Genomic DNA, 24,888 nt, shown 5'->3' with positions numbered 1-24,888 from the left:
GCTTTTGATGAACACTTGTTAACGCTCAGTAGAGCTGTTGGGTCCTCAGGTGGTCGTGTTACCTGACATCACTCCTTAAATTATCATGGATATACAGTTTCAATCTGCATCAAGGTGGTGTCCTGTCTTCCCCATGCGGCCTTAATTTGTCCGCTGCTCCCACTGAAGATTCACTGGTTGAATTCAAGGCGTTCCTCCAGTTTTCATTACGACTGTTTCATAACGAAGTGCTTGCTGATTTATGTCATTCTGGGGAAACATGTGAAACGCCGCAGTGCTTCTTTTCTCCTCTGAGCGAAGATCCTCTCCATAATTCCAAACAGAGCTGAATTTATTCTCTAAAGAACAACAAGAGTGTATTTAAAGCCCGGATGTCTGTGGATGGCTAAAGTACAGTGGCTGGAGGAAGTATTTTTGTACACCTTTAGACACTTACGTCGTCTTTAAAAATGTATGGACGTCATTGCATTTGATTACTGAAATATCAAATGTTGCGAGACCCTTTTTCTCAGAACTAGCTTCACTTTTTAGAACCATTTTTGCAATTACTTTTAATCAGCAGGTCCCAAGGTCCCATTTTAGGGAAAGTATGAAGTCAGTTCCTCTTGAGTTCACACAGGTGTCCTCACAGAAGAACCACCGGAGTAGTTCATCACAATAACTATGAACACGTTCCACTAATTACTGACAATCAGAAAGCATCTTCATTATTTTGAACGGTCAATTAAAAGTTAACAAACCTTTTTTTTTTTTTGTGAATCTTTGGTCCCATTTTGATGTCATTTTGAATTACATTTTAAAAAGTGTTTTTTGTGCTTAAAAAGTATGTTAAATAAAAAATAAAGGGCCTAATGCTGAAAATAAAATGTTTACAATATTTGTAAAGGAGGCATGGTGGCACAGTGGGTAGCGCTGTCGCCCTACAGCAAGAAGGTTGCTGGTTTGAGCCTCAGGTGGATCAGTTGCCATTTCTGTGTGGAGTTTGCATGTTCTCCCCATGTTGGCGTGAGTTTCCTCACAGTGCTATGGTTTCCCCCACAGTTCAAAGACATGCGGTATAGGTGAATTGGGTAAGCTAAATTTTCCATTGTGTATGTGTGTGAATGAGAGTGTATGGGTATTTCCCAGTTATTGGTTGCAGGTGGAAGGGATCCGCTGTGTAAAATATATGCTGGATAAGTTGGCGCTTCATTCCGCTTTGGCAACCCCTGATTTTTAAAGGGACTTGGACAAAAAGAAAATTCACTTATTCATTTTCTTTTCAGATTAGTCCCTTTATTAATCTGGGGTCGCCACAGCAGAATGAACCGCCTACTTATCCAGCACATTTTTTACGCAGCGGATGCCCTTCCAGCCGCAACCCATCTCTGGGAAACAAAAAGAAAATGAATAAATAAATATTTGTGAAATAATGTTCCATCATCCAGATATTAATGTAAACATGAAACAACCTTACAGTATTTTTTAAAGAAATAAGTGATCATACTAAACTGAAAATAAGTTGACTGAACTAAATTAATTAAGTAAACTGTTTGCCTCAATTTAATTGAGTTATTGAGTCCCCCAAAACTTGCATATTCAAGTTTATTTAACTTGTTGGTTTTATAGACTATACTTAAATTGTTCAGTTCACATAACTTAGTACTAACTTATAAACTTAGTACCGTTCCATAGTTAGCAAAAAAAAAAAAAAATTTTTTAAACAAAATACATTTTAAACAAAAAATACGTAGCCTATTGTAAATTATTATACCTGGAGCCAGTTGTTTTCTGATTTAAAAAAAGACTTTGCACTTAAAAGGTTGCACATATTAGAGTTTTACAGTCAAGACTACATTTGTGAAAATGACCTATTTTTTTGTGGATTAATTATGATTTTCAGCTCACTACACTTGAAATCTTAAGTTTATGCATTATCATGGTACATGAGTTAAATTAACTCACATTTTTAAGTAATAGAACCAAAATTCAATTTTTTTGTTGTGTTCAGTCAACTTGTTTAAGTAAAGACAACATTAGGGTATACAGTGTACATTATAAGGTAACACATTTTTATTCTAGTCACAATTCATTCTATTAACAATTTACTAAAATTATTAGCTCAATAAATAGCCATATCACTGCTTATTAATAGTGAGTAAGCTGGATGTTGGGTTTAAGTTATGGGTAGGATTAGGGATGTAAAAAAAAAAAAATCATACTCACAAAATCATACAGGCCAATAGTTAATAGCATGAATTGTGACTTAAACTAAAGTGTTGCCAATTATAATTTTATGAAGTATGAGAAGAAGCACTATATCGCTGGAGAATTTGCCCTCTCCAGTGGTGTGTAATTTGATGCGGAGCACAAATGTCTTGATACCTCAGACTGTTGATGTTGCCATCCACTCTGCAGATCTCTCGCACGCCCCCATACTGAATGTAACCCCAAACCATGATTTTTCCTTCACCAAACTTGACTGATTCTATATGAACATTGGGTCCATTCAGATTCCAATAGGTCTTCTGCAGTATTTGTGATAATTGGGATGCAGTTCAACAGATGATTCATCTGAAAAATTCACAAAATCTTCTGCCACTTTTTCAAATGATCATCTAAAAGTCAAGTTATTATTTGTTGCTTTTACAACTGGGATCGACGACAAGACTTTTGTCAGGTACTGTAGTTGGATAACAACCATGTAGAAGTGTATAACCCTAACCGTAAGCCTAAACTTGACATGATCAGTAAACGTATCCCTTAATTCTGATCAGCTGATTGGAATGTTGTTCCAGGGTCAACGTAAATGGTAATCCAGAAAGATGTCCTACTTTGAAAAATCAGGTTAGGGAAATTTCTTACTGCCAAATGAGTCAAACAGTGTATTGAAGACAGTGGCAAAATGTTCAAAATGACAAATTAAATAGCATTTTGTGGCTGCACTGTGATCATTATTTAGAGTGTATTTAAATGTCATCAAATGATTTTGCTCTAAATATGCCTGACAAGATTTCTGTTATATAAACACATTGTTACACAGATTGATTTTAGTGGGTTTACTCTGTAAATCATGATAAAACGTAAATCTGCACAGAAAATAAAAAACATATTTTTCATTTTACATAAATTTTATTTCATCTAGTTGCCATTGAAATGGTAATATAAAAATAACCTTATTTCCTTTTAATAAGTGCCAGTTGTATGAATAAAGTTTAATAAGGCAAATACACTTTTAAGTGTGACTCAAGTGTCCAAATGCTTCAGATTTAAATAAACAGGCCTCCGAGAATGTGGACTATAAAGTGCCCTCAGCCCAGGCTGGCTCTCCTCTACTACGTTTTTCTTCGGGAGGTATTCAGTCCTCCTCTTTTGAACTCTAAAGAGCTCTAATAGCCGTCTTGATCTTCCCATTTTCAAAGAAAGAAATGTTTGAAAACTTTTCCAGCCCGAAAATACTGCTCTGTGACCCTTAAAGTAGGTCTAGTCTGGAAACAAGAAGCAGCTTAACTGCTACTTGACACCCTGAGGAAGAATCTGAGAAGAGTGAACAAAACCGCTGGGGGTTTTGCTGTTAGACTCGAGCCCAGCTGTGCTCAGGGGAATCTGCTATAGTGTAAATGATAAATGCATTCATTAGACTCAGCAAACTGTGCTGTGTAGGGTGCCTTGCTCTGGCTTTGGGCCATTAGCTGTAGAGAGACAAACACAAGTTGTCCGGCCAAAACAGAAGCTTCATCACCCTAAGGCATGCTCAACTCTCACAGACCGTATGCTCAGCGCTCACCGGACATTCTTCTGTTCACAATCAATCTCACACCCTGTTGGAAAATTAGCTAGGCTGTGCGTCGTGTGAACGGACAGCTGCAGGCAGACTCATGGAAAAGGGGAATGAGAGAGTTCAGATGGAAAGAGCCAATTTATTTTGTTTCTGAATCCAAGCAAACACTCCAGGTTTCTGATGATTTCTTCTCTATCCCTCTTGCTTACTCTCTTTGACACACATTGTGATTAAAATTAAATTATATGACCAGGGCGTAAAAATAATTAATTTATTGTTCATATGACCTTATTTTTATAATTATTTTATGGCCATTAAACAGTGTGTTTTTTATTATAAAATATTGTATTATTATTTCATTAATATACTATATAGCATTTTTTTGCATTTTATTTACCCATTAATATTAGCTTTTAGTCTCTTTTGAGTATTAAGCTTTTTATATGATTTGAAGTTAATAATTTTTACTTCGAATGTTTCATTCATGTCTTCAATTATTTGTGCTTAAAATTCTAAGCCAGACTCACTCTGATTACATACTACTATATACATTTCTAGAGAGCACTAAATAGCTCCCAGGAGGTACATTTTTTTTGTTTTCGTGCATCCACCAGAGGCCGCTGTGTACACTTTTTAAAAATCTCAAATGTCTCTCACGAGTGAGGCTGCTGTCGACTGACTGACTTACTGACTGACCAACCGACCCATCCCCCACCCTGACCCTTCCTTAAACCCAACCGTTAGGGTTTAAAAAAGCAATTAACAAAAAGAAAAGCCCTCTCAGCAGCCTGGTTTTTACCACATTTTCTGACTTTACTACATTCACACCCTGGTTTTTACTTGTATATTTTATATTTTTTAGCTGCTTTCTGAAACTGTTCCTCGCCGGACTCAAACCCCGTTTTCACGGTCAACTCCACTCTGCGTCTCAAATCATCCGACATACACGAGTCACTGCACAAACTGGTAACAATGAAAAGGCCCTTCACAAATAGGTAAGCGATCAGCTGGTAAGCTCTAAAAGAAATGGCATCATACCGCCTTTTGTTGTTTGTTTTTAAAGACAAAAGGCAACTATACGTACCTCTGGCTAATTTGTGATCTTCAGAAATTTACAGGGCTACATTTTTTAGAATGAGCCCCTATGCTGCAACCATTCTGCTCAAAGGGAATGTTGTTGTTGTAAATTGTTAATAAATAATAATAATAATAATAATAATAATTTCATCAGCTGTAATGTTCTGTATTACTCAGTTAAACAAATGATTAATTGCCCAATCAGAGAATAATTTTTATGTATATCTGAAAAAAATGTCATTCTATTAAACTTCTAAACCTTAACATAAGGACAATAACTATAACTAATCAAATAAAGAAAAAATACACAAATTTTATCCGTCTGAATTTAAATGAACAGCAGCATTGAGTCCAAACTCAATGTTAATGACACAGAGAAACATTATTGCTGGATTTGCTTTCAAAACCAAATTCTACATCCATGTTGACAGATAATACTTAAAATTGCATTTGTTATTTAAAGAAGCTCATGTATAAATATAGTTACCATTGTAGTCATCTTTTAAATTTTCATTTTAAATCCCTCTCTCTGAAAACCTACAGCTATTTACATTTCTGGAGAGCACCAAATATGTCCCAGGAGGTACAGTATGTTTTTTTGCATTTTTTATTTTTGCGAGTCCACCAGAGGCCGCTGTGTACGCTTTTTCAGATCTCAAATTTTTCTCGCAAGTACCGTTCGTACCTACCGTTCTCGCGTAAATCCACCAGAGGCTGCTGTCGACTGACTGACTGACTGACTGACTGACTGACTGACTGACTGACTGACTGACTGACTGACTGACTGACCGATCGCATTTTGGCGATTGTTTTTGTCTTACCTGCTTTCTGGAACCATTCTTTGCTGGACTCGAACCCTGTCGTGGTCAATTCCTTTCTGCATCTCAAGTCTGCCGAGGTACATGACGAGCTACTGTGCAAACTGCTAAGAGCAGGAAAGCTGTCCATATGGAGGTAAGCAGTCACTAGCACGAAAAGGAACGACATCATACCGCCCCGTAGCGTTCCTTTTAAAGACGAAATGCCATATGTTCCTCTGGGTACATAATTCGGGATCTCCAGAAATGTATATAGATGGACGCTTTCAGAATGAGCCTATGTTGTTTAAATCAGTATTCATAAAGTCTAATATCATTCTTGTGTTTGTGAATAGGCCTGGAGAAAGGCACTGGTAAATATCACCCCTCACAGCTACAGCATATTTAAAGATTTAAAAGGTATTAACCAAAACCCCATAGTGGTTGTGGGCAAATATTTCTGAACCCATTTCCAAATGTGATGAACAAAACAGGACAGATAGCAATGACATCATGAGCTGGTGTCAGTGCAGAATCTCTACGGACGTCCCATGGAAAATGTTAGCATTTGTTTGGTGTTGATTAGCATGTTGTTGCGCTCTGTCTGTATGTGTTGCCCGCTGCAGGTGGTTGGCCCCTCTTGGCACAGCACTGAATGCTGGGCTCAGTTAACGTAAAGGCTGAAGCATGCGTGTGAAAATGATCTCCTGGAGAATGTGGCTGCACCAGCTGTTTGCTAGTGTGGATAGTGTTTGTGGGTGGAGCACCAGGGGCTTTATTCTAAAATGAGCCTGTTTGTTGTGGGAGATGACTGAAATTATATAAGGGTTTTTTTGTTAGGGCTGTTGTCCCATGAGATGTTTCCCAGAAAAAAAGAACAAAAACATACTTTTTTGAGCTGAATTGTTTAAAATGTCCATGAATAATGTTTTATGTATTTTTTAAGTGTAGCAAAATAAAAGAAAATAAGTAATAGTGTTTGCTGACAGGTTAGCCATTATAAAGAATAGTTGGCCAAATGTTTGGTATTTCAAATGCATGCTTTTTTATCAATGTGTATAGTTTATATGTAATACAGACTACACAATATGTTTTGTCTGCTTTGATAGTCATTGTCAATGACTTTTGTTTATGAAACAATTTTTTGTCAAGAACAATAGACATGTCAGACAACACTGAGTACGTTTACAGACACCAATAATCCGATTAAGACAATACTCTGATTAAGAGTCTATCATTTTGATTAATTTAATTCCATTAAGATCATAATTGAGCTAAACAGAAATCTAATTAAGATGTGGAGTATGCCTATTTTAGTCACATTATTGAAGTGCTGTACAGACATGTAAACAACTTAGACCACAAACACCTGCATCATGAATTGCAAAGTTTATTTTTTCTCACACAGCATGCTGTATCAATTCCCTTTAAAACAACACTCTTCCAGCAGTTCATACTCATATCCAGTATCTCATTTGTCACAGGGGCATGCATGAACTATTTCTAAATGAAAGTGAAAGTGCCAAACTGCAGTTAAAGTCGACAATTTAAAAAACAAACATCCGAAATTACACAAAACTCCGGTGGAAATGTGGATAGCGCAATGACACAATGTTATTTATCAAATTATGTGCTATAACATGTAAAACAGGCTCATAAAAGGAACATTCAAAAAGCAACTCATGTAATCGCCTTAATCATATTATTGTCTTACTCAGATTAAGGCAAAAAATTCAATTACTGATGTCCATGTAAACATAGTAACTGTGCTTTCCAACCAAATCAATGTTTGCTATTAATTGCTATATGCTTGGCAACACAACATGGCGTCTCTCTGAACATTGTAACAGGCAAAACAGTCTTCAAAGCTATATCATGTATTTTTAATGAAGTTGCATCTCATACATAATAGAGTGCGCTGATTGGTCAGAACCAAATCTTTCTCATGAATTAATTCACAGATATGCTGAAAGCTCAATGACGTCACTTTGTACCGACCAGTACAGACGTCCAATCTCCATGCAGGAATTTACGCAATACGCAATTACACAATTTGTTCTTTAAACTGGAAGAACAAATTAGTTTGAATTGCAAAAGCAACCAGTTTTTACTTATTACTGAAATATATGTGCCTCAATACCCAGCAAGCATTTTTTGTTCTTAAAAGATGTCTAATAAATGTCTAATAGACGTCTAAATATAGTCGCCTTGGCTTAATTTGGGCTAAAAATCTAATAGACATCTAAGAATAGGCCAAAACTAGACTAGCCATCAAATAAACAAAAATGACTGACTACACATGTAAAGTCTGTCTATTTGATGACTAGTCTAGCTTTGGCTATTCTTAGATGTCTATAAGATTTCACTGACAGCCCAAGTTGTTTTAGCCAAGCTGTCTATGTTTAAATGTCTATGAAACACAAAATTGTTTGCTGAATAGTGTTTTTAGCAATATGGCACATATAAATGTCTGTCAACATCTCAAAAAATGTGTTTTGTGACCCTTTAATGACACGCGGGATATTGTGAAATCAGAACTATTGACTGACTACCTTAAACAAACAATGATTGCTTCTAAAACAGCACATTTCTATATATATATAAAAACACTGTGTAGCAAAAGAAAATATGACTGAATTCTGTGTACTCATAAAAGTGTAGGTAAAAAGTACCCGGGTGACTTATACTTTTGGCAAGGTTCTGAAATGAGATACATAAGATGAACTATCCAGAGGAAAGGACCGAGTATGGATTTCTTTCAATAAAAATATATATTTTGTAAATGTACTGACCCTAAACCTTTAATCAATATTGTTTATACATATGGGCAGCACGGTGGCTCAGTGGTTAGCACTGTCACCTCACAGCAAGAAGATCACTGATTCAAGCGGCTGGGCCATTTGGCATTTCTGTGTGGAGTTTGCATGTTCTCCCCATGTTTGCATGGGTTTCCTCCAGGTGCTCTGGTTTTCCCCACTATCCAAAGACATGTGGTGTAAGACGTGAATTTAATCAACTAAAATGTCTGTATGTATGAATGTGGGTGTGAATGTGAGAGTGTGTTGGTGTTTCCCAGTACTGGGTTGAGACTGAAAGGGCACCCGCTGCATAAAACATATGCTAGAATAGTTTGACGGTTCATTCCGTTGTGGCGACCCATGATAAAGGGACTAAACGGATGGGAAATTAATGAATGAATGAATACACACACATTGTGTTTTTTACTTTAAAAATGAAATAATTTACCAAAAAAGGCAAAAAAAAAAAAAAAAAAAAAGAGGCCAGGGGTTTCAGCACCGTAGACAGCACTAAGTAGGACTTTTTTATTGCATATGCGGACCGAAACACTTAGACAGGTAAGTTTCCTATTAAGATTTGTGTTAGTCTTACGCAGTGGTATTTATACCGAGAACAACATGGAGAGACGCAGAGTATAATAACAGAGGTGATTTTCCTGCTCCCATCTGGACGGCGCTTCCTGAGAAACGACCTGAACGACAACAGCAGTGATTCGTGAAGAGAGGCGAGCGCCGCTCAAGACGCAATCTTGAACTTGTTTCCCATCTCCCACGAGAAGACAGCAGTGCATTCTACTGCTTTTTTCTCTAGCTGACGGACCTGTCCTACGGTTAGGCAGCATGTAAATGCCAAACTTGAACTAAAAAACCCCAAGACACAGGCCCTTCTTCACAACCCGGCACTGCTCTACTGAGAATCCAGCAGTTTTATGAATTAGTCAAATAAGCGTGGAGCCAGGACTTATTGCAGTATGATATTCGCGAATCTGACTCTGGAGAACGGTTCATGTCCACTAGACTCATCTCCACTTAAGACTTACTAAGACTCTGACTTAATCATTGGGGGGCTCGTGGGGGTGTTCTTCGGTTTACCGCATGAAGGATGTGTGGATCAGAATGCGGACAAGCAAACACCGGGCTAAATGATAGAATCCTAACATTTTCCAACAACTCTCATTGCGTCGTCCTATTCTATCGACAGAGCACATCATATTTCTCTCGCCTATCCAATTACTTCACATTTGAGCATCATAAATACTGTGGAAGAGAGACCGAGGGAGGAAACTTTGAAGGCCCATTGTTCCTGCGTGCTGGCGTGGACCAAACTTCCCCTACCAAATCTTAATCTGAGCAGTTGTAAGTGACACACTGGCTTCAGATTAGCAGTGCGGGGCAAACTTTGCCAACAGCTCTGACAGAGGAAAGGAAACTGCTGAGCTCGTAAGTCATCCGAAGAGTATTCCAGACAAACACTCTATCTGACACTCAGAGAAGTACTCAAACATGTGTCTCGAGCGCAGGCAAGAGTTTTGACTTTAGGGGTCCCTGTACATGGAAAGTTTATTTCTGCATCATGTGTCAATCTTTAGATTTATTATGTATGGCTAATTGATTTTATTGCAGGAAAGAGGAAAAACTGCCCACATGCATATGTTTAATGCATAACCCGGTCTTGATGTGAATGCACTTTTACTGGCAGTGACACGTTTGTGCTAATTCTGTGAATCGGTCAGAGCTTCTGAAGCTCTCAGTGGGGACTCAGAAATACCACACCAAATTGAATGAATTTTAAATTTGCCATACTGTATGACTGAAATCCGTGTGAAATATTTGAAATGTGTTAAGGTGAGCGTGGCTCATAACTCACAGTGATGTATTGAGATGATGATCCGTGCAGGTTTAGTTGTGCTAAAGAAGCCCTCGTCTCAGACACTGCACATGGACAATGTGTTGAAATGGTGGGATATGCAAGTTGGAAATGGATTTGGTTCTGCTGGACGTGCGTCCTATTCTTGTCTGAAGCAGCATGTGCTGTACAGCTCAGTATATCAGATGAAACCTCAATGCCTCTGCTTAATTCTGCCTGTATATATATATAGGTGAAGTCATATTTATTAGCAACCCTGAATTATTAGCCTCCTGTTTATTTTTTTCCCCCAATTTCTGTTAAAGGGAAAGAAGTTTTTTTTTTTTCAACACACTTCAAAACATAATAGTTTTAATAACTCATTTCTAAAAACTGATTTTTTTTTTTGACTAGATATTTTTTGACTAGATATTTTTCAAGGTTTGTTCTGTAGACTATCGAAAAAAAAATATTGCTTAAAGGCGCTAATAATTTTGACCTTATAATGGTTTTAAAAATAAAAAATAAAATCAAATAAGACTTTCTCCAGAAGAAAAAATATTGTAAGACATTCTGGGAAAATGTCCTCGTTCTGTTAAACATCATTTGGGAAATATTAAAAAAAAATAAATAAATCAAAGGGGGGCTAATAATTCTGGCTTCAACTGTATATGCTGAATGTGCTTTATGGTTTAATGGACAGAGAATAATGATTTCTAAATGAGTAAAAATGTTAAAAATAATATCACAAATAATTAGATTATTCTAAGGTCATATGGAACATTTTTTTATTATTATTTCCCCCCTGAGTTCCATTTATAATATTTGTAACGACTTTTTCTGCATCCGTGAAGCAAAAGTCATAATTTATTTTTTCATGAGCATTTTTTCCACCCTTTCTCATACGCCTAGAATAAAACAAGCTGTTTGTGCTGCTGTGCCTTCGAGATCTTTTGGATGTAAACTGGAATACAGTAGTTTTCTGCCAGAAACTTTTGTTGAGATTTGATTCTTAATAGTTTTATTGATTTCTTTGACTTTTTTTCCTTCTGGTTATATCATCAAGCCTAGTAGGTGGCAACAAGTGACATGAAATGAAAGTGTTGCACTAAAATAATTGAAGTAATTCATTACATGTTTTGGTTAACTAATTCTTTAAATACAACTCTCTTGACTTGACCTCTAAAAGGAAAAAAACGCAGAAGAAATTTGTCGTTAAATCAATTTTAGCAGAAACGCAACTACCAGTCATTTTCACATTACTTTTTCAGTTAAGGGACATGTAGCCTAATAAAAATGTTTAATTAGACACTGCACATTCCCACAGTTGTCTACACTATAATTATTATTAAATTTATTATATTCATACACCCTTTAAATGTTTGCTTTAATTTTGACATCACTAAAGCACACTTTTACAGTTGTGAAAAGAAACATCCCATTATGCAGCAGCAGTGTCAAATTAGGACACTAAAAAATGCCTTTTGAGTTTAAAGATGATCAGCCTGCAAAGTCAAGTTGTGTTATAAGTACAGTGTTATAAATGAAATATGTAGGCCTATATAGTGCGTGAGTAAGTGGATTTGCCACAAATCAACCTCTCACATGCGCTGCAGGCTTGATGATCTTTCAAAAATATATAATTTAGGCTATACTGCTATTTGCTTATGCAAAATTAAACACCAGAAAATATACTCTAGGCCTATTGTAACAAACAAAATACAGTTAGCATGTCGATTTTATTTTGACATGTAAGCTCATGGCCCTAACAAATGAAAATGTAACCTGAAAACAAGCTATATAAACAGACAAAAAAAAAAATTTAAATGACAGGTAGGTCTAGTAAACTAATGGTTACCTACTGGCCAACTGGATAATATTACGAAAAAACTCACTTATGACAGCCTAACATAAATCTTTATTTTTATTGTCTAAAAAGTTATAGCTTAGGTGACGCGGTGGTGCAGTAGGTAGTGCTGTTGCCTCACAACAAGAAGGTCGCTGGTTCAAGCCTCGGCTGGGTCAGTTGGCATTTCTGTGCAGAGTGTGCATCTTCTCTCCTCGTTCATTTGGGTTTCCTCCGAGTGCTCCTGTTTCCCTTACAAGTCCAAAGACATGCGGTACAGGTGAATTAGGTAGGCTAAATTGTCCATAGTGTATGTGTGTGTGAATAATTGTGAATGGTTGTTTCCCAGTGATGGGTTGCGGCTGGAAGGGCATCCGCTGCGTAAAAACATATACTGTATAAATTGGCAGTTCATTCTGATGTGGCCACCCAAGAATAATAAAAGGACTAAGCCGAAAAGAAAATGAATGAATGAATGAATGAATGAATGAATGGAGTTATAGCCTACTGATAAAATTTAACCAATTTTCACAGAAATAACTGTGAATTTCTTTTTTTTTTCAGGTATCTTTTTTTTGGTATTTTTCTGGCCACACTAATGCTTAAAATTTAGCCAAGTAACACATTTTTTTAATGAAATTAGATTGTAACATTTAACTTTTTTCCTAGCACTGATATTGGTTGGGTAAAGAAGTGTGATGACTCGGTTATGCTGATTCCACTATATATATTTACTGGTTATAAAAAAGTCTAACCGTGGGTTAGCTTGCATGTGTGGGCAAAGTTTGACGTCTTTACCTAAAACTTTAAACATTCATAATATTTGAATTAAAACTGAAAAAATAAGAATAAAATGTGATTTAAAGCACTCATTTGGCGCTGAAGTCATGATCTGTCTGCCTGACAGAAAGATATGTAAACGGTATCGTTGCATAACCTTCTCTGATAAAATCAGTAATAGTGAAACTGTGCATATTCTTATTACTATGAAAAGGTATATTACTGCCTTAAGCCAGTAACTTAGGCAATAATGCAAAGTAATAATAAATAAGTGAATAAATAACCTAAATAAAAGGAACAAGATCGACCAAAATTAATCACCAGGTCTAGTGCCCACTATGGGATTTAAATGCCCCCTCAGTTATGACATCCTGGCGTGGGGCCCGATGTGCGCGCACGTGGTACACTTCACAGTTTAATGCATTTTGCGCTGGTATTCCGCTACCATTGACTAGGCAGCTATCAACCGTTTTCTCAGAGGATGACGAACAAACAAACTATTGCTGCAGCTCTGATACAAGTTTATGGAGAAAAGTAAAAAGCACTGCAGTGTTTGGATGTGTTGTGTTTTTCTGAAGTAATTAGTCTACTGTTTTTACTGAAATGTGTATATTCCATACAAATTGTGAAGCAGATTGGTTAGTTCCACTTAAATAATCACGGTGCGCTCATGGCATTCAGAAAAGTTTAGATGTTTTCAACTAGGTGTACACGCGCTCAACAGCCATGATTTAATAAAACTATAGCCTTCATACCAAACCTTTTTATCATTATTGACATATGGTGTACAATCAATAAATAAAGATACTGATTTTATTGTCCAGCCCTACCTAAACTTCACCACTACAACAACTGTACACTTTCTACCTTACTAACAAATAATAAGCAATAAATTTGAAGTCTATTGTGACAAATGTTTTTAAGAGTGGATATGTGTTCCCAATACATAGCCAAAAGTTCTTAATGATATTATGGTAACACCTCAGTATGGGGGCCACTTATGACTGTTAACTAATTGCTGATTAGCATGTCTGTTATTAACAAACTGGCTGTACATTAGTACTTACTCTGTAAATGTCATATTCTGCAGGATCATACTCAATACCTAAACTCAACTACTACATTGTCAACTATTAATAAGCTGAAATTAGAAATTAATTAATGCAAAACTCATAGTTAATTGTTTGTAAATAGCAAAAATCTGACCTAGAAATAAAGTGTGATCGATATTAAGTTTTTTGTTTCGATAGTGAAAAAAGTAGCACATTAGCTCACATGAGACAACACCTTGACACCTGTCAATCATGAAGTCCGAATCTGTGCTCTCTGGTTTGTCAGGGCGTGACTCTCCCCCGTAAAACACACACCGTGTGATGCACAACTTCCCTTTCCTGCCGACACACAGCTGCGTGTCTGAGGCTTGGCGCTCTGCTCTCGTAAATCAAGGCTTTCTGCAGCAGCAGGATCCAATCAGGCCCAGGTGGAGGCCCAGGGGGCAGCTCGGGGGCCAGGCCTAGGGAATACAAGCTCTGTGCTGGATACCAGAAAACACTAAAGGCCCAGTACAGGGGAAAGTGCAGTGGACCCAAGATAGAGCCCTGAGGGATGCCAGTACGCTGGAAGACTTTGGGGAAAATCCATCACATCCAGTACTAACCTCAGGTTTCTCTTTACTATTTCATACACACAAACACACACATTTTTTTCATGCACTTTTTTTCTCAGTGATGTGCCCATACATATTTCTTTCAACAACTTATCCCCCAAACACACACAGACATACCCACAACCTTCTGGTGGTGTCTCTTCACAGGAGAGAGAGAGCTTGCGAGGGAGGGGTGAAGGAGGGATGTTGATGAAAAGTGGCACAGGCCCACGGAATGTGATCAGGCCTCCACATCTGCAGGAAAGACGAAACCGGCCTCCCAATTTTACAATGATGATGTCAGCCTGCCTACATGACAGTGTGTGGCTGAGGTGCCAAGTTTCTCCTCTTTCTCTTTGTTTTTTTTTTTTCCTTTTTCCTTCTCTACCCTTTTTCACTGTCTTTTCTGTTCTATGTGCTTTTTTATCAAATCCCCCTTCCTCTCTTTTCTCTTTTCTTTTTTTCCTTCTGTTCACAGAGAAGATTAGTCGCATGTAACTAATTTAATCACACTTACTTATGGGGGAATTGAGAGCTGGATCAGAATGGCTCATTTATTTGTCATCTCATATATATGATTAGTAACACTACACATCTCGATGCCTGATTTTAATACATCACAGATAAAATGTTTTTTTTTTCTATTTTCTGTTCTCAACGAAAGACAGTCCTAAATGGCTATTTTATTTGTGAAGGACAATTCTATTCACAATTTTACACGGTTTAGATTAGAGGGGCAACACGGTGGCTCAGTGGTTAGCACTGTTGCCTGAACTTGCCTCACAGCAAGAAGGTTGCTGAGTCCCGGTTGTTCTCTCCGTGTTCGCGTAAGTTTCGTCCAGGTGCTCTGGTTTCCCCCACAGTTCAAAGACATGCGCTATAGATTAATTAATAAAATAAATTGCATGGTGGTGGAGAGTGCTTAACATGCTGCAATTTAAGAACACATGCAATTACACAAAACACCAGCAAATTGAGAAAAGATCTTCATCAGTTTGACAGAACATGCGGCAAATCATCACAACGCAAACTCATTTTTAAAAACACGCTGCATGTTTACATAGCGCAAACAATTAATTCACCTTTTTCTTTGCGTATGAGCGGGTACAGCCATTTGAATCGTTTAGGAACAAGACTTCCAGTCTTATTCACTTCCATTCATTTTTAAATGTTTAAAAAAGCTAGTTATGCTGCTTGATGTTGCAAACTTTCTAATTATCTCCGATCTGCTTTGTCTGTGTAATCATGCAAACCCTTGTTTGTAGAGCAAGTAGTTTGACCGTTTTCTGCTGTTTATTATTCCTAGTCATTTCTTCCATAGGAACCTAAATAAGAAGTTCTAAAACAATCGCAAAAACGAGAGCACTTGCAGAATAAGTTCAATATAACGCGCTACATTTTCTCACAACACAGGAAGTGTTTTAAGGAGACCCTAAAATTTGACTGGCCCAGCTATTTATTATTGTTATTCCATCATTCATTTTCTTTTTAGCTTATTACCTTTATTAATCTGGGGTCACCACAGCGAAATGAACTGCCAACTTATCCAGCAAGATTTACCAAGCCCTTCCAGCTGCAACCCAACACCAGTACACTTTTGCATTCACACTCATACACTACAGCCGATTTAGCTTATTCAATTCACCTATGGTGCATCTCTTTGAACTGTGGGGGAAACCGGAGCACCCCGAGGAAACCCACACAAACATAGGGAGAACATGCAAATTACACAGAAATGCCAACTGACCCATCCGAGGCTCAAACCTTGCTGTAAGGCAATCGTGCTATCCACTGTAAGGGGGAGGAGTGCCTGGTCTGTTCTATGCACCGGCCACCAGTTGCCATCAGAATAGTCGGCGATCCGGGGTTGTTATGGATTCTACCCAACAATTGAGGACTGGGGAATTGGAGTGAAACTCGGGAGTGTTCTGGGAAAAATGGCAAAACGGGAGATAAGTCATGAAATACGGGAGTGTTGGCAGGTATGCATTAGTGTGTCATCAGGATGCACAGGTATCAATGTTAGGTTCCCTGATTTTAATTATTATTATTTTTTACATTCAATATCATAGATGGTAACCATTGACTTGCATTATATGAATCACTAAAGACTACAGTTTTAGCTAACAGCTTTATTAGTGTTTTACTGGGCAAAGCAGACCTTTTCATCTAGTATGGCCTGAGAATGAAGATTAACTGCAATTTTTTTGTTTTTAGAATAACTATTCCTTAAGCATGTCTAAATGTTGTTAATTTGAGGGTGTTTTAGTGGATTCTAAAATAAATTAAATGTTTAAAGCAACATCATAAATATGTAATTTCCTTTTTAGCATTTTTACTGTGACTTGAATGTGTCCATAACCCTTTGACTGCCTGCTCTACCAAATGGTTGACCATATTTTGACAGTTTTAATGAATGGTTTATCTGTACACACACAGCATTGTTGGTTTACAAAGAAAATCAAACAAACATAATCCTGTTGCACTACTACCCTTGATTTTTTATTTTATTTATTTTGTATTTTTTAATCTAAAATATTTTTATGCTATACTTTAAAAAATAAAGATGATTTAGTATTCAAATGTTTTATTTTGAATATTTTTTAAAAATAAATTGGTCTTATATTTTCAGATTTTTCATAGTATTTGTATTAATTCCGGTATTTTACCATAAACCGACATGTCAACCCTTTGGTAGTGGTTGATATTTTAGAAGTTATGGGATGTGTTAAAACAAAAGATTAGGAGCACATTATTTCTTACTGAGGTGGTTAAAGGGGTTAATGAACAAAATAATTTTATTTCTGTTAGAAATAGTAACACTACTTGTTAGTGGTATGATTTCCATTATCTGGCAGTGAGCGCAAAAGACTTGGCTTTGCCCAGTGGTAAAACAGAAGAAGACTTGAAACAGACTGTGAAGAAACTTGAATGAATGAATTATATTCTTCATTCATTTCTGTTCAAAATACACTTGTAAACACAGCATTAAAGCTCGTGACCACAGATGCAGGGAAAGTCCCTTTGATTGGCATTGGGTGACACTCGCCACCCAGTGCAGGTCGACCCTGCAGAGTCTAGCTTGGTAGTGCTGATGACAATTCCCGTATGTTTTTCTTGTGTGAAGTCTCTCTTTATGAGAAACAGCTTTTCTCTTGCGCGTTTCGTGGGAAAAGGATCCAGATTCCACTTCACAGAGAGTGCGTGTGGTGAGGAAGCACGCGTTTCATCGTCACTCCGATCAGTTCGATTTAATGGAATATTATTATAATTCTTTTCTGCTCAAAGTGCTGCAACACCAACATAATGAAGTCATAAATTACTCTCCCTTTTTTTCAGCGGCGGGACAAAAAAAAAGATGACTTTCATCTAATTTCACCTCAATGAAATAAAGATGGAAACTTTTGCTCTCATTGTGCCAGTAGCAATGGCTTTCTAAAACACTAGCAGAGAGCGAAACACAGTCCCTTGACAAGATGACTGGGTTTTTGCCAAGAAGAAAGTGGTGAAAAATCCATTCTGCCTACCTGGGGGTCAGATGCAGTTAGCACTATACTTTGATCAACAGTAAAGAAAAGTACTTTCCCTCATTTTAAATGTCCAAGCAGCAGCTGTAGAGGGATTCTATTTACATATTAAGGAAAACAGGACGAAAGGATGGAGAGACGGAAGGTTGTGTTACAGACCGGGGCTCCAAATGGAAGCGTTTTACTGAACTGATTCTGTTGGGCTACTTTCAACACCAATCAGCATTATAGTGTTAAAAGGGCTCGAAAGCACACACACACACACTCAAAAGCACACACATACAGTACATGCACAATTCTGTTCACAGTTTGCTGTAGGCTACACAAACATACAAAAGCTGTTTGTTGTACATTTCTATACACACAATCATACAAAACATTCCTTCTCAAAACATTCACACAACACTCCATCCCATTATTTCATCCACAGTTTCATCCGGTATGTCAACAGGCTTTGGATAGATCTCACTGGAAAAGTATTTTTGGTGCTTTCACTTGACCGTAGCTCCAAGAGCAGCAGCAAATGTTTTGTTTTAAGGAAGGAAATAACAGGATGTGTTTCTTTTCCAGGTCGAAGAAGTAACAAGGTGCACCAGACAGCTTTTTGGGAACGTTTGCAGTGAGCTTAATTCAGAAAGTGTCTGTGGCACATCTGATATGCATTACCGTTCGCCGGAGTCCCTGATGCTGTATAAGCGCTGAAGGCCGCAGGTGTGAGCGGGCGTGCAGCTCAAAAGAGTAAACAATATACTGTGTGGTCATAAACAGTGGACGCTATTTAGACGTGTTCAGAGCACATCTCTCATCTCTGAAACTCAGACTGCTGAATGCATCAGGTGCCCAAACCGACAGCAGCGAGTTTAACTCTTTGATTTAGGTTTATTTAGTTTAAGCGGCCTTGCTTGTCATTTTTCTAACGCATGGATATGGCCACACACAAGGGTTGCCTTGGTTTAAAACAAAAAAAAAGCTTATTAGAAAAGCATGCCTCACACATTTTTGCAAAACTTCAAAAACGTACCTCTATGCATAATTTGACGCCCATTTCAGCTGAAATGAATTTTAGAGGCAGAAAAACACCTACAGCTTTTATTCTTTTTTACTCGTTTCTGCACAGTTCCTTTTACAATGTCAACAATAAAACCATACTTAGTGCTATCACCGATATTCATTATTAATTATTGATAAATAATGTTTTCAGACAAATTATGTTGTACTTAATAGCTCTAAGCAAACAATTTGGAATCTTGTGATTATGGTAAAAAATGGTTTTAATGGCCATTTATTTATCCATGATTGGCCTAACCCAGTTTAGGTGTAGACAAAAACACACTGCTAAATAATGTTTAATTATTGTTATCAGACAAATTCCCCACAAACAATATTGAAGATATATTTCAATATATTCAATCCAACACCAGCGACGAGATGATCCCAAGGTTCCATAATCCTGGACCAGGCCTTAACCTGAGCAACTGCTGTGGTGGTCATGGAGGAGTGGAGAGCATGAGACTGATTCTTGTGATGCTCCAGGGACAGATGAGCCTTCGCTGAGGTCCAACAATCTCCAGCCTTTGGTGCCTAGACTGCAGCTCTGCACAAGAGGCCATAGGAGAAATGGTTGTGCCCAACTGAGTCTGGTTTCCCTCAAGGTTTTTTAATTCTTCACTTTCGACAATTGGTGTAGATTTTTCTTTGCTGCTGTCACCACTGTGTTGCATGGTTCGGGATCTGTAGAGCTGCTGATTTTGCGTGATGAATTTGCTCTTGAGTGTTTGGACTCTCAGTAGTGATTATTAACCACACTGTACTGAGCTAAATTGAACTGAACTTAAACACTAAAAACCGAACTACACTGTTTTATTTTACTATGATCTTTTCTGTGAAACTGCTTTGACACAATTTACATTGTAAAAGCACTATACAAATAAAGTTGAATTGAATTGAATATATTTTTGCATATATTTTTTCAAAATGCTTTAAAGGCTGTCAGTTCACCCACAGATAAAAAAGAAAAAAAATGACCTCCTTATTATTCTCCCTCCTGTAGTTTATGTTTACTTTTGAAAAAAAAAGTATGGAAGTCAATGGCAACTAACAGCATTTTTCTAAATATCTTCCTTTGTGTTCAACAGAAGAAAGAAATCCAAGTAGGTTTTGAACAAGGATGAGTAAATAATGACATCCTTTAGATTTTTGGGTGAACCATTCCTTTAGGAACATGATTTTTAAAATAAAATTATGGTTTTTGGAAAGTAGTTACGTCATTTGGTAACTTTTTTAGTGAAGAAACTAATTTTGAGAGGATCACATGCTTATGATTGATCATGACTGGTCCTGCATTAGCCATTTCATTATTCACTGATCAGACGAACACTGTTGCCTTACAGCAAGAACGTCACTGGTTAGTGCTTACCTTGCTAGCCGACGTTCCTGTGCGGAGTTTATGTTTTCCCTGTGCTCCAGTGGGTTTCCTCCGGGTCCCTCAGTTTCCTCCCACCATCCAAAAAACACATGCGACTTAAGTTAATTGATTAATCCAAATCTGCACCATAGACGTGCTCCAAGTAGTTATCTTTTCATAGCAATCTATAATTGCTTTTTAGCTATAAACAGCAGGAGGGGTTCTCGAGATCTACCTGAGCTCAAACCCCTCTCTCGCCTAACAAATGGGAAAGAGCCCTGTGCACGAGGATCTTATGAGCTTAGAGCTCTCTCCCAGGACAGCATGCCAAACACACTTAATAATCAATCATCAGCTTAATGTGAACTCAGTGTTTTAAGTGTGAATTACAGTGTTTCACTATTCCAGAGCACGAAAAGTATGAATCCCTTAAAAAGTAAAATACATTTCATCACACTTTTTATTTAAATGTGCAATATTTGATTGTCTTTAGAAAAAAAAATAATAATAATAATTATATATATATATATATATATATATATATATATATATATATATATATATATATATATATATATATATATATATATATATATATATATATATATATAGTGGTTGAATGTTTCTTCACATCCTGATATTAGGCATTAATTTATGATCCAAATATATTTATGTATTCATGTATTTTAAAATTCTGTTAAAATGTAGGACCAACATAAATTTTTCCAATCAAATTGTTCGGTCTGAACATTACAATAAGCTAAAATATGTAATTGCATGTCTCTGCACACCCTGTTTGTCCAGAAAAGATTATGCCATCGGCACGTTCACAGATGCATTTCAAACATAAAATCGGAAGAAAACATCAGCAACCTACCTTCTTTAATATTGTAATTACTAACTTTACTATAACATTTTCTCTCTGGTGAATGTTACTTGACGGGTTTTAGAGATTAGTGCATTGCTCATGCATCCTGAGGGCATGGTTTTGGATGCATCTTTGCCGTTTGAGACGTATGACTTTCAGTGCTTGCAATGTAACATTAGCATTTTCCAAGATCTCCTATTGCACCATTAATATAGGTGTTAGGCCTGTGTTATATACAAAAACAATAAGGCATTAACCATTTAGTCATCAGCCATTGAGTTTGTAAACTGCCAAAATCAACCCAGGCTCATTCTGATTATGTACCGCTATACATTTCTGGAGATTGCCAAATACGTTTTAGGAGCTACGTTTTTTTTTTTTTTTTTTTTGCAGTTTTTTCATTTTTTTTTTTTTTTTTTTGCAGTTTTTGTTTTCACAAATCTGCCAGAAGCCACTGTTTATGCTATTTCAGATTTTATTGCCTGCTGTTTTTCACGTAAATCCACCAGAGGCTGCTGTCGAACTGACTGACCAACTGCCAAATACCCCCACCCTTCCTTAAACCCAACCAATAGTGTTTTAAAAACCACAGGTTGACCCACAAACCCCTTTCCTAAACCCAGCCTCAGTTTTAAAAACAATCCAGAAAAAGAAAAACCCTCACTGCGGCCTGATTTTTAGCATGTTTTCAGATGTTACCACATTCTCACCCTGTTTTTACTTGTTTATTTTTTGCCTTTTCTCTTACGTGCTTTCTGGAACTGTACTTCACCAAACTCGAACCCAGTTGCACGGTCAACTCCCGTCTGCACCTCAAGTTTGCCAACGTATATGTTGAGCTACAGGACAAACTGGTAACAGTGGAAAAGCCGTCCACATGGAGGTAAGCGGTCAGCTGGTTAGTGAGAAAAGGAATGGCATCATACCACCCCATAGCATTCGTTTTGAAGACAAAATGCAGCCATAGCTCTGGCTACATACTTCTAACCTGTAGAAACATATATAGGACTACATTTTCAGAATAAGCCTATGTTAGCCTAAATACATGTCTGAACCAACTTTATAAAACACTGTCACTGTCACATTTATTTGTTTCTGAGAAAACACTCTTTATCGCCAATCATTAAATATTTAACTTTGAAACTGCCCTTAAACGTGCAAAAAAAAAAAAAAAGGGCATAATATAAATTGTGCAAAAACAATGTCATCAGAGGCACGTATGTTTCATGAGCTCATACGCAAAGCCTGGTGACAGCACTTCTCCGTATTTGGCTGTGTACCGACGAGCTTCAACAGCATGATTGAGTTATTTTCTGGAACAATAGCACAGGATAATCTGTGTGTCCTTCACATTCATCTCAGAGTCCCATTCAAAGGAGGAATTTTCTTTTTCTCTCACTGGATGTGTGTATTTCACTCTCTCTCTCTTTCTTTTCCTCCTCATCTGTTCTACATTTTCTTCTAATTGCCATTTTTCAAGTTACAGTCATCTGTTATTGTTAGGGTTAAAAATGTCAATCACACAAGTACCAGAGTTCTGCGTGTGTATGTGTGTGGCTGAAATGTCTTGTTTCCATCTTGTTTCCACTCAGACATGTGGAGATGTGGCAGATGTGTCCTGTTTTTGTTTCAAGGTGATGTTGGTGTAAGAAAAGGCCCTTGCTAGCTTGTGGTTTTGCTAGTACATGGTTTGAGCAATAACGTCGCTTTTTATTTCCTTATGAAGTCACACCTTTAACTAAAAAAACTGAAGGAAAGGTGTTTTGTGTTTAATTTGGAGGTCTAAGGGCACCTTTATGAATGGATTAATGAATGTACAAAAATGTTTGACATATGAAATTAGGTAGAGTAACTTCTACCGTGCCCATATGATTTTCAGCCTGGTGTTATTTTTAGTAAAAGATAACAACTTATTTTTATCTTCCCGTCTGTTTCTTTCTCAGCACGTTTCTGCAGGTTATGGGAAGCATGTGTGGTTGAGGCAGATATGTTACTGGGATTCATTTAGCCATGTAAGTGTTACTAATCAGATCCTGACTACTTTTGTTTTTCTTTTCTTCTTCCTTTCCCCTCTCGTTTTTTTCTTCTCCATTTTGGTGGGATGATGCCAGCTTCCTTTTCCTCTCGCCATGTCGGACCATCAATGGGATCAAAATAGACCAGGAAAAGCTTATTAAATGGTTAAGGATATTATGTTTATGCCTTCGAATCAGAGCTGGTGAGTAAGGTTTCAATATTGTGGGTCTGAAAAAAGGGTCTCGCTTTAAATCAAACCTTTTGTAAGCTAGAAAAATGTCTATTTTTATGAGTTTGTTTCTATTTTTGTTTTTGTTTGTCACTTGTAATAACAGAGGTTGATGTCCTGAAACTGTCCCGGTTTCACAACATGTATCCTAGTGTCCCTTAAACTCTCTAAAACAAAAAAATCTAAATACAGTATGCACCCAATTTCAATGATGGCCTCATAAAGATCTTGAATTACATGTCAAAACAGCTTAACATAGAAGTTCTAGTAAATTGAAACTGCTTCAGTCCAGTTTTCAGTGTTCAGTTTAGTTAATTTTAGTGTGGTTTAATTTTCACTGCTGAAAGTCCAAACACTGAAGAGCAAATCCATTAATGCAAAGCTCCACAAGTCCCCAACCAAGCAAGCCAGTGGTAAGGAATAAAACTTCACCAATTGACAAAAGTGAAAGAAAAAACTTTGAGAGATACAAGGCTCATTGGGCATGACCATTTCTCCTCTGGCTGAACTTCTTGTGGAGAGCTGCAGTTCAGGTGCTGAAGGCTGGATAATGCTGGACGTCCATCATGGAAAAAGACAAACATCAAAAAGACTTGAAATGAAAGGTATGTTTTTAACCATAAATACACACTTAAAATGAATTTTCAGCTAAATTAATTTTGAAAATAGCTCTTTTGATCATTAGAACAAAAACAGAAAACTTACAAAAATTACTTCTAAAGTAAATGTTGATGTGCAAAAAATCTTGATTAAATCAAAGTGCAAATTCAACTGAAAAACTACAAAACTAAAAATATTAGGAGTGAAATTTTCCCTTACATGAAATTTAAATTTAGGCGACGCAGTGGTGCAGTAGGTAGTGCTGTTGCCTCACAGCAAGAAGGTCGCTGGTTAGAGCCTCGGTTCAGTTGGCGTTTCTGTGTAGAGTTTGCATGTACTCCCTGCCTTTGCATGGGTTTCCTCCGGGTGCTCCGGTTTCCCCCACAGTCCAAACACATGCGGTACAGGTGAATTAGGTAGGCTAAATTGTCCGTAGTGTATGAGTGTGTGTGTGAATGTGTGGATGTTTCCTAGAGATGTTCCGGATGTTCGCTGTGGCGAACCCGGATTATTAAAGGGACTAAGTTGAAAAGAAAATGAATGAATGAATGATTGAATTTTGAGTTTCTAAAAAATAAATGTATAATTACAATCTGTATAAATAATGAATAAACAGTAATTGTTATAGAGATAATTGTAAATTCTATATTAATATTTATACAACAGATTTGTTTGGTTCTTGAATCTGATTTGCT

At 37.1% G+C, this 24,888-nt stretch overlaps 2 long non-coding RNA genes across 15 annotated transcripts in view; both read left to right on the top strand.

Moving 5' to 3' along the window:
* Positions 1-20,024, top strand: part of LOC147834235 (uncharacterized) — a 385,840-nt gene extending 365,816 nt beyond the window's left edge. For 7 of the 12 annotated variants that reach the window (XR_015506160.1, XR_015506159.1, XR_015506142.1 and 4 more), the window contains 3 exons: positions 14,243-14,566; positions 14,718-14,881; positions 18,647-20,024. This is a non-coding gene — a long non-coding RNA (uncharacterized LOC147834235). Of the gene's footprint in view, positions 1-14,242; positions 14,567-14,717; positions 15,695-18,646 lie in introns of those variants that run through there. The other 5 variants (XR_015506157.1, XR_015506138.1, XR_015506132.1 and 2 more) reach the window with 1 other exon arrangement.
* Positions 20,025-22,133: 2,109 nt separating this feature from the next.
* Positions 22,134-24,888, top strand: part of LOC147834234 (uncharacterized) — an 84,084-nt gene continuing 81,329 nt past the window's right edge. Inside the window, exons 1-3 of one of the 3 annotated variants that reach the window (XR_015506171.1) lie at positions 22,134-22,231; positions 23,460-23,566; positions 23,700-24,198. This is a non-coding gene — a long non-coding RNA (uncharacterized LOC147834234). Of the gene's footprint in view, positions 22,232-23,164; positions 24,199-24,888 lie in introns of those variants that run through there. The other 2 variants (XR_015506170.1, XR_015506169.1) reach the window with 2 other exon arrangements.

The sequence above is a fragment of the Danio rerio genome, chromosome 13 (assembly GCF_052040795.2).
Source record: "Danio rerio strain M-AB ecotype USA chromosome 13, GRCz13ab, whole genome shotgun sequence".
Classification (NCBI taxonomy): Eukaryota; Metazoa; Chordata; class Actinopteri; order Cypriniformes; family Danionidae; genus Danio; species Danio rerio.
Note: the sequence above shows the minus strand (reverse complement) of the source record. Positions and strands in the feature narration are given on the sequence as shown.